This window comes from Dipodomys merriami, unplaced genomic scaffold, assembly GCF_024711535.1.
Source record: "Dipodomys merriami isolate MVZ:Mamm:240054 unplaced genomic scaffold, mDipMer1.0.p SCAF_2165, whole genome shotgun sequence".
Taxonomy (NCBI): Eukaryota; Metazoa; Chordata; class Mammalia; order Rodentia; family Heteromyidae; genus Dipodomys; species Dipodomys merriami.
This window is the reverse complement of record NW_027203566.1, coordinates 58,502-68,466: the sequence shown is the minus strand read 5'-3', so window position 1 is coordinate 68,466 and position 9,965 is coordinate 58,502. Positions and strand designations below refer to the sequence as shown.

The 9,965-nt window shown below is 44.3% G+C and overlaps 1 long non-coding RNA gene across 1 annotated transcript; it reads left to right on the top strand.

The window, feature by feature from the left end:
- Positions 1-7,210: 7,210 nt before the first annotated feature.
- On the top strand, positions 7,211-9,520 carry LOC138834492 (uncharacterized). Its single transcript, XR_011374143.1, has 3 exons — positions 7,211-7,517; positions 8,019-8,074; positions 9,409-9,520. It is a non-coding gene; the product is annotated as an uncharacterized lncRNA (long non-coding RNA).
- The last annotated feature ends 445 nt before the right edge of the window (positions 9,521-9,965 follow it).

Below are 9,965 nucleotides of genomic sequence, written 5' to 3'. Positions count from 1 at the left end.
TTTCGCTGGGTCTGGGCCTTGGCAGTCAGGGCCTGGGCACCGTCCCTGAACTCTTTTAGGCTGGTGCTCTACCACTTGAGCCACAGCTCTACTTCTGGAATCTGGTAAGAGTCTCATAGACTTTCCTACCAGAGCTGGCTTCAAACTGTGATCCTTATATCTCAGCCTCCTGAGTAACTAGGATTATAAGTGTGAGCCACCAGCACCAAACATTAATTAGCACCTTTGAAATTCAGATTTGATTGAATGGTTCATTAATCAATTGATAGCTTGGCTAGGCTGGAGATTTAACCCATACTAAGCAAGCACTCTACCACTTGTTTGACATAAGGTCTTCCCTAAGCTTACCTAAGCTAGCCTCAAGCTCACCATTTCCTGCTTCTGCCTCCTAGATTGCTGAGATTACACACATGTACCACCACACTCTTGATGAACCTTGAGTATTTTACTAGTAAGGAAGGAATATGCTTACCTCAAAAGCTACTATGAAGGTTGAAAGAGAGAATGCATATAAAAGTATCATGTAATGGCTACCCCTTTCCTCTTCCAATTCTTAGATTTCCACATATAAACCAGCAATTTAAAAAAAAGGTAACCAAACCATGCTGCTTAAATGAGATGCTGCATATAGAACACAATGATCAGTCCAGCACTATACAACCAAAGGGTAGCATCACTATTGCCATACACAGCCAGCAATGTTTCAAAGGCTGAGTGCACCAAGGCTCCAGGAGTGACCATGATGTCCTGCATTCAATCCTAAGTTCCACTTAGCTCTGATCACAGCATTTGTAGAAGACATAAAGGATGAAGTCTATGGCCCATGACAAATCACATATCTCAGATCCACATAGGAAAGAAATATCCATGGGCCCTGGGACAGACAGGCCATGGACAGTCACATCACATGCCTTCCCATGAATCCCAACAACATTTAGACTGGACAAAACATGAGGACTTAAGTTCTGCCATGGAACTAATAAGAAGAAATCGAGAATGTGCCATGTGCTGTGGAGGCCCTGGCCACTTGGGGTTTCCTCCACCAGGGGTGGGGAGCTAAGTGTCCACTTCATAAGCACGTGTCCCTCCATGACACAGCCACCAAGAGCAGGGCAGGTGGGATGTAGAGAAAAGGAATTTTTCTACAGTGAAAAAAGTTAAATCATACAATGAAAATGATTGCACAGCATCATGTGAGAAAAACAATGCTACTCTTGCCATCACGTTTATGGTAATTGGTGTTTGACATCTGTACCACCAGAAGCATTTTTAAAGGACTCTTTTTATTGTTTTGTCATAATGATCATTACCTAATGAAATGAGACAATGCATGAGAGAGCTTAAAATAATCACCACAAAATACCATGCTTTATGAAGACATCAAGTTCATTACCTATGCCTGGTTGATAGAAAACACGGGGAGGCTTTTAGAAACTGAAAACCTATTAAGTCCGCCCGTGATGGGGAGAGGATGTCTGCCATGCTCTCGGGGAGAGAAGAGCAGCTCCCACTCACGGGCTGTGTGCACCTTGCCAGGTAATCTGTGCCATGCGAAGTTTTGTGTCTCACAACCCCTCAGTCTTCACAGCACCCCTCTGCGGTAGGCGCCACTGTCACCATCACTGTTTTTGCAGATGAAGAGATGGACGCCCTGAGAGGTCAGGTGAGTTGTCCAGGATCACAAAGACAGCATGCAACGGGGCCAATGTCAAGTCCAGACAATGGACGCCCAAACTGGGCATCCATGCCTGAGTGACTGGTCACCCTCATCTCCCTCTCAAGTTCCTTAGATCCTTATCAAACTGAACTTCAGTACAGAGTGCTGATGAACTATGCCACATGGCCTGTGAATGGACTGTGGGAAGAAGAGAGAGTCTACAGAGCCAAGCCACCAAAGGCAGCCATGTGAGTTCATTCATTCATTTGGGAATTATCACTCTCTCGGAGTGGTCATTTTCCTAGCATCATCCCCACCTGTTTATCATTTCACTACCATAACATGTGGCTGCATCCAACCCTCCCAAGGGCCACATGTTCCATCTAGTGCTCGGGTTTAAATTCTCTGTAGCAAACGGAAGCTTGAAGGAATTTTCAAGTTCACCTCCATGTGGGCTGAAAGACGAACCTACCCAGCTGCCAAATGATTGTGCAGGTTCTCTGCTGGCTTTGGGTATGCTAAGACAGATGTGTAGACTTGCTGGGTCTCAGGGTTGGCCACACTGGCAAAGGCGCTGAAATTGAATTTTAAAGGGTTGTGGTTGGGGCATAAGATCCCACCTTGAGACAACCAGGAAAGCTAGGAGTCAAAGGGGTTAATCAAATCAAAATCCGCAGGTGGGAGGTCAGGCTGACAAGAGCACCTACAAATTCAAGTGTGACGCGCCCAGAGGAAGCTGGGGCTCACCTTCAATAAGCCGGTGAAATGAGAAGCAAAGCACTTGCAAGAGAGAAAGGTGGATTGCTTGGGGGCAGAGGGGCAATGCTGTGCGTGCAGGGACAAGTGGCCAGTGCACGGATGCTCAGCCAGGGTTGTGGTCAAAGCCCACAGATGCACCTGGGCATTTTGTTTGCAGAAATTCAACTGGGGTTTACATTTCCATAATACTATACAAGTTAGCTTATCATAAGTAGCCCTGCCAGGACCAGGCCTGCGCCCCTGCACCAGTCCCATCCTCTCTCCTCTGGAAGATGGCCGTGTTCATGGGGTTGCCCTGCAGAAGGTTGTCATGATGATCAAAGGAAACAATATCCTTGGATACCCAGAGGTGTATGGCTCATTTTAGTGCCCAGAATGTGAAGCTAAACCCTTAGGTCAAAAGTCCACCAAAGAAAAAGAAAAACACAGAATAAGTAGGAGTTTCTTTCCCTTAGGTGTGCACTATAATGGGAGTTGGTGTGCTGAGTTCAGTTTCTCCTCCTTAATGGTTTAGAAGTCTGTGCTGCCATGCCACAGAGCTGGGACCATGCTGGAGCCATCCGGCCTGTAACCCCAGCCCAGGTGCCCCTCTGACGCAGGGGTGTGGCAGCTCCAGGTGCTCTGGGTGCACACAGCAGGCTCAGGACGCCTCCCTCCAGGCATTCTCAATTGTTTTACATTCCGGAAGAACTGCATGAACTCTTCCAACAGCAATGTTTTGTTCATTCTGAATACCAACAGACTAGGAGCAGAGGGCTCTGCCTGGGCAGACAGCATTCAGAGAAACCACTTCTCCCCCCAGGGTTCCCTGGCTTTTCCATGCAATGATACCACAGTCATTTGCTACTCAAGGACAAAGGCTCCTCACCCCTTTTTAGAAGAATCAAGGACTTGAGCTTGCTGAGAAATGTCCTGACACTTGAGTGACACCACCAATTCTTTTGCTTTTAATTTGAAGGTTGTTTTTTTGTCAGTTGTGAGGCCTGAACTCTGGGCCTGGGTGCTGTCCCTCAGCTCTTCAGCTTGAGACTAGAGTTCTACCACTTGAGGCACAGCACCACTTCTGGTTTTCTGGAAAATAAGAGGTAAGAGTCTCATGCACTTTCCTGCCTGTGCTGGCTTTGAACCACGATTCTCAGATCTCAGCCTCCTGAATAGCTAGGATTACAGGTGTGAGCCACAGCACCCAGCTTTAATTTGGCTTTTTCAGGTAATTCTCATAGTTTTATCCAAGTGATCTATGGACTGTGACCCTCTCATTACCTCCTCCTAAATAGCTGGGCTCCACCGGCGATACACCAGAACCTTTCCTAGAATCCTTGTCCATTTAGGTTTCCAATATAAGTTTTGTGAAAATAACTGAAGCCCATTTCTTTTAGATGTCTTCTTTAGTTCAAATTTCTTACTATTTGCATGAGCCTACCCTCAAATTAGCTATGCCAGCCAAGATCTTTGATGTGCCACATACACAGCTTTCAGGCTATAATCTAAAACATATGTTGCACAAAGGAATCTATTTCTTCATTGATGTCCTGAGCACAAGCAGACAGGCAAAGCAAATGCCTGGCGATGTGCTTTCCCCTCATCTTGTTCCTGCCTGGGTCAGTGTCTGACCTTCAGCACATATAGGCTCCCCACAGTCTGCACAGCAGCATTGCTTCCTGGTCCTGCCTGTGGCCCCTTTGCCATAGCAGAACTAACTTGTAGCTTAAAGTCCAAAACCTGCCCAGGAACTCATCTCATAGAGGAGTTACCAGTAGGCGTCAGGGTAGGGTAGACCATGTTTCCTGAGTATATAATGGCTGCTGCTAATATTCTTTCTTGAAGAGGATGCTATAATATTGCTGTGAGAGTAGAGCCTCTACATCTGAGGAATTAGGATGTAGTTAGAAAAAAAAGGGGAGGAAAAGGACTCATAGGATTTAATTGATAAAAAGTGAATGTAAAGCTGGGAAGGTAGCTCAGTGGTAGAGTGCTTGCCTTGCATGCATGAGGCCGTGGGTTCGATTCCTCAGTACTACATAAGCAGAAAAAGCCAGAAGTGGCTCAAGTGGTACAGCGTTAGTCTTGAGCTGAAGAGCTGAGGGACAGTGCCCAGGCCCAGAGTTCAGGCCCCACAGCGAAAAAAAAAAAAGGTGAATATAGTTTCCCTTTACTGAACTTGTACACTAATGACCTAGGGCAAAACTTAACCGCTCTGCTTTGTTTTCTCTGTTTAGGAAAGCATGCATTCACTCAGAATTCGGGAAGTATACAGAACATAAGAACATTCACCCTTACTTGTGCATACTCAAGGAAATGATCCTCAGTTAAGATTTTTTTTTTTAAATAAAAAGACATTCTGTGAAAGTGTCAGGAAAATATTGAGGAAATATAGAGACAAGAGGCAGTGGGGGGTGGGGATTTAGCTTAGTGGAAGTGCACTTGCCTAACAGTAAGGTCCTCAGCTCTGAAAAAAAAAAAAAGTTGTTTGATTGTCTCTGTCCCTGGATGTCAGCTTCCTGTTCCCCCTCAGGTGTAAGTAGCTCTATGGGCTTTGTCTTGGTGCCTCAGCCTTGCTTTGCAGAATTTCCACACATAGTGTATTCAGCGTGAACCTGTGTTGAGTCAACTTCATCTTAGAATTCCTCTATGCATCAGGACGTAGGGTATTGTTAGCTATGTGCTTACAGTCAGCTTTCTTAATCCCAGAGGGGTCAGCAGATCAGAGACTGCTTATGAAAAATGCTCTTGACATATGAGGATTCTAAGATACTCACATGTATTGATCCTGCCAAAATGTTGTCCCTGCACAGAAATCGAAAGGGACATCATTCTGTGGGCACCTGCGAGGTTTCCCATTTGGTTTCTCCCTAGCTCTCAGTGGGCACTCCACAATCTGGTGACAAAGACTAGTGGTAATTCGTGACAGAATCCTGAGCAAGCAGCCCCTTTAAAGAGTAATGCATCCCATGTCTTCCCTGGGTCTTTCAAGCACCCACTTCCCTGGGAAGAGCTTCTGTCTTCAGTCAAAGGAGTGCCCTTTCTGCTTCAAGTATCATCCAAAGCCTCATTAATGAAACTGTGGTGGTGTTTGAAGACTATTCAATATAGATTTGCATGGCTACGACATGCCAAGCAATGTTCTAGAAAGACTGTGGTGGGAACCGAGTGTGCACACCAAACACAGACACACACATGCATGCACATACATACACATGTTTGTGCAGTAAATCCACAGAAGTGAATATGCAGTAATTGGTCATGAGAAGTGTTAAGGGAAAGGAAGTAAAGAGGAATCAAAACAGCGGTTGAAAGAGGTGATATTGATGAAGATATATTGTATTCCTAAACTGCTGTGTTAGATAGCAACTCCTTTGTATAATTCCTTAAAGATAATAAATAAAAGAATACATTGCTTTTAAAAGTAAAAGCAAAGAGTTGCCTGGCACTGTTATCTCACCCCTATACTCCTGACAACTCATGAGGCTGAGATCTAAGGGTCCTGTTCAAAGTCCTTGACAGATAAAGTCAGTGAGACTCAAGGGACTGAGCATCATCCATCAACAAAAGAGCCAAACAAGCAAGAGGCCATAAGTTCAAGACTCAGCTCAAGCACAAAAAAGGGAAGAAAAAGAAGGGAGGGAAGGGAAGAAAAGAAGGAGTGAGCACTTATAAAAGGCAAGTTTACAGAAAAATAAAGATGTTAAGTGTGTATTCATATGGTTCCTCTATGGTGGATATAGTAATGACCATAATTGTTATAAATAATCTTTACAGAAGATAGACCAACTAACTAATGTGACAAATAAGCAGAAGGCAGACTAATGGTAGTAGTATATATATATATATATATATATATATATATATATATATATATATATATATTGATCATTAGATATTATACCAAACAATTCACCTTTTATCCCCTGGACTATGGGGAGGAGCTAACACTCCACTGAGAACAATGAAACCATACAACAAAGCCATTAACCTGGAGTTACCAGTCAGTGACAGAGCCCAATACCACTCAAGGTTTCTAAAAGTTGCCTTTGGCTACAAACTCAGGGTCACTATCAGACAGATCTATCCCTCTAAGAAAAGTAAGGAGGTTCTTATTTTCAACTGGACTTGTAAAGAGATTTGCAAAATTTAATCTTATCTCCTTGCTCCAGACTACAGGGATTTGGGGAGCAAGCACCCAGCATTCCACAGCTCTTAACCCTTCCTTGTACCTCTGTGTCTAAGACAAAAGAAGCTATTACAATTTATGAAGACAAGAAAGGCAAGACAAACCTGTGGAGTGATTCAAGTATGAGCTCAGGGGAAAAGACACCCAGGCTCCTTAGACCAAGGTTACTGACAAAGATTCAGGGAGAACCTAAACCAAGCCTGGATGGCAAACCCAGCAGCAAAAACCGCCGAGGTCTATGGGAAGGCCAAGTGAGTGGAAGGCAGGAGAGCAACAGGATGGCTCGGCTCGCCCCTCGGCAGCAAAGAAGAGCAAAACAAAGCTCTCAAATTCCACCCTAGGCCCAGGCAATTTAATACATTTTAATTATTTATAACTTCCTGTATTCCAGAACTGCTCTGATAAACTAGGTGTATGAGAGAATGGGAAAGTAGAAAGATATGGATACCAGCATACAATGGAGACAGGAAAGGAGTTAATACAGAAATACACAATGAGTACTACGTAATGACCTCTGTATTCCAAGGGGAGGTGGGGCAGGGTAGGAATTTTAGCTTGAGATTGGCTTCCAGCCAATCAAACCATGATACAGATCACAGAGTCCAGAAGAGAAAATAGCTTGCCGTCTTCATACACAAGGCATCGTTACACCACGCCTCCACTCCCCACAAAGCAATCCCTCCCAACTGTGACCACAGCGGAGAAGGATATCCGTCCTTTACTCTGAAGGGAAGACAGGATGCAGTGGACAGAACACCAGTCCTTCTCTAGATGGATGACCCTGCTCGTTCCACTTAGAACTTTGCATTTGGATCTTTTCCCAGGCCAGGACTATGCAGGAGGCTTTGCTCTCAAAACTCGGGCAGTGGGCCGCAGTTAGAAGCCCCAAGTCAGCCACATGACCACAAGGTGGACAGCTGCTGCTAAGCTGTGAGTTTCAGTGGATAACGGGTATCTCATGTATTTATGACTTCCGATGCCTTTAAGTTATAGTGTGTTTATTGTAACAGTAAATCCATTTGTGAGCTAATCGAATATCCCCATTCCCAAACTGCCTTCTCTTTATCTGGAAATAACTCACTCATCTTTTCTCTTCCTCCTCCTCTTCTGTTTCCTCTCCTTTCTACTTCTTCCTCGTCTCATACTCCTCTTCCTTTCCTCCTCTTCTCCCTCCTTTCCCATCTCTTCTTCCTCCTCCCCTCTTTCTCCTCTTCCTCCGTCTTCTGTTGCTGCTTCTCCTCCTCCTCCACCTTCTTCTTCTGCTTTCCTTCCTCCTCTTCCTCCTCCTCCTCCTCCTCCTTCTCTTGCAGTGTAGGAGATTGAATTCAGGGTCTCATGTTTGCTGGGTAAGACCTCTATCACTTGAGCCACACCCCCCATTCTGTTTGCTTTTAGTTTCTTTTTTTAGATAAGATCTCTTCTTTTGCCCAGGCTGACCGCAGATCCTAATTCTCCTACCTTCATCTGCCAAGTAGCTTGGATTACAGGTATGTGTAGCGATACATGATGAATAAGTGGTTTTTCTCATCCAGATCTTACCATTGAAGGGCCGAAAGCATGTGTCTTCTTTACCATAATGGCCATGGCATGCAGCTGGTACCAGCAGTAACAAGAACTTAACAAATATTCATCAGACCATGACAAGACAAAAAGCAGATTCAAAACACAAAAGATAAGGCTGTGATGAGCACCAGCCAAGTGGTGGTGGCCAGCTTACCCAGGGTGAGGCTCTGAGGTCAAACCCAAGGCCTGTCCACACAGCTCTCCCTCTGCTCCAAGGGTTCTGACATATTTAGCTGATTGACCTTCCTCCTGGACCTAAAGCATACCATCCACATCCTCAACTGGAACCAACAAGAGCTGGTCTTTTTATTGTTCAAGTAGGTAGCCTGGATCTAGGCTTCTTTTCGACCTGAGTATTTTAGAAGAGTTCAATAGATCAGTTCAACATTCATTTATCTTGGACTGTCATTTTGATCTATCTTTTATGCAGGTTTATACAATTCAAAGGAATTGTAGTCCTCATTATTTCCTCATTGGTTAATAAATCATTAAGAAGTTAGTTTGACGGGGCTTTTTAAGATGGGGGGGAATCAACCTTTGTTGAAATTGTTAAAAGCAGATTTTCCTCTTAAGCACTGAGATCAATTTTTGTTCAGTTTGGTTTTATTTTTTTTAGAGTGAAACCTAAATGTACAAACACACCATTGCCTCTTAATTTCTATTGTTTGAAGTCTTTGATTAAATACAATTCCCTGTATAGCTTATCTGAGTTCCCATGTGTATAGCTTAGATTGCATTGACCATTCAAACCCATTCAGCAAGTAAGATATGAAAAGCCTGGGACACTTTGCAGCAAATAGTGAAAGGGCATTCAAAGTTTTGGTCCTCCACAGCCACAAAGAGATGTAGGGTGTACAAATAGAATGGCTGAGTCTACTCCCTGCAGGCTGCACCCAACATGGTGGCCTTTCCTCCCAGCTTGATAGAGATCTTTCACCTCACAAGTGGTTCCAGAACTCAGGTAAAGAATCTTTGAAACAAATCTGTTCGGAGACAATAGCTATTATCTTCTAGGAGTCAACAAACTAGCTGTCAGCCAGCCTTACATTTGGATACTCCTGAAAAGACACAGTATGACAGTTCACCAGTTTGTGAGTTTGTGTGAAAAGAGGAAACTATCTTAGAGCAAACAGTCCATGCCAGTTAAGAAGTCGCTGGCACTATCAGATAGAGGGAGCAGAAGAGCTCAAATAATTGTCAATGATCAGTTTCCTCTGTGCACTTTCTCACCCTCATTTTGCTCATGCGCTATGAACAGGAAAACTCCTGCAAGTGAACCAGTCAGCAACCATCCCAAAGCCTCAGGACGGAGGAGAAGAGAACTGATCTAATACATTCCTACAATAAATTCATACATGTGTTACTCCAAACCCCTGCCAAATCGATCATTTCATGAGGGCATAATCTGTAAAAGATTCCCCTGGTTGAATGTTTCAACTCAGTACTTTTGCTGCTCTGACACTGAGACTTGTCCCATTGTCACATAAGATGGTGATGTACAGAGAACAAGGTCTGGAGCTCAGGCTGCCTGGCCCTCCCCTGTTCACTACTCAGGGTTGAATCTTCTGTACCTCATTCTCTGAATCAGGAAATCAGGAGCGGAACCTCTCTTCTGAAGTTGTGTTGAAGCACATATGTACACGTACACACCCCCCCACACACACAAACTGCACGTACGCACACCCTCCCACACACAAACTGCTCTAAAGAGTATGTGCAGTTTGCCCACTTAAGAAACAATTCATAAACACTCTTGAATCCCCCAAAAGAAGTATAGTAAAGTATCCCCCAAATGAGAGGTAGAAGGAAAGAAGT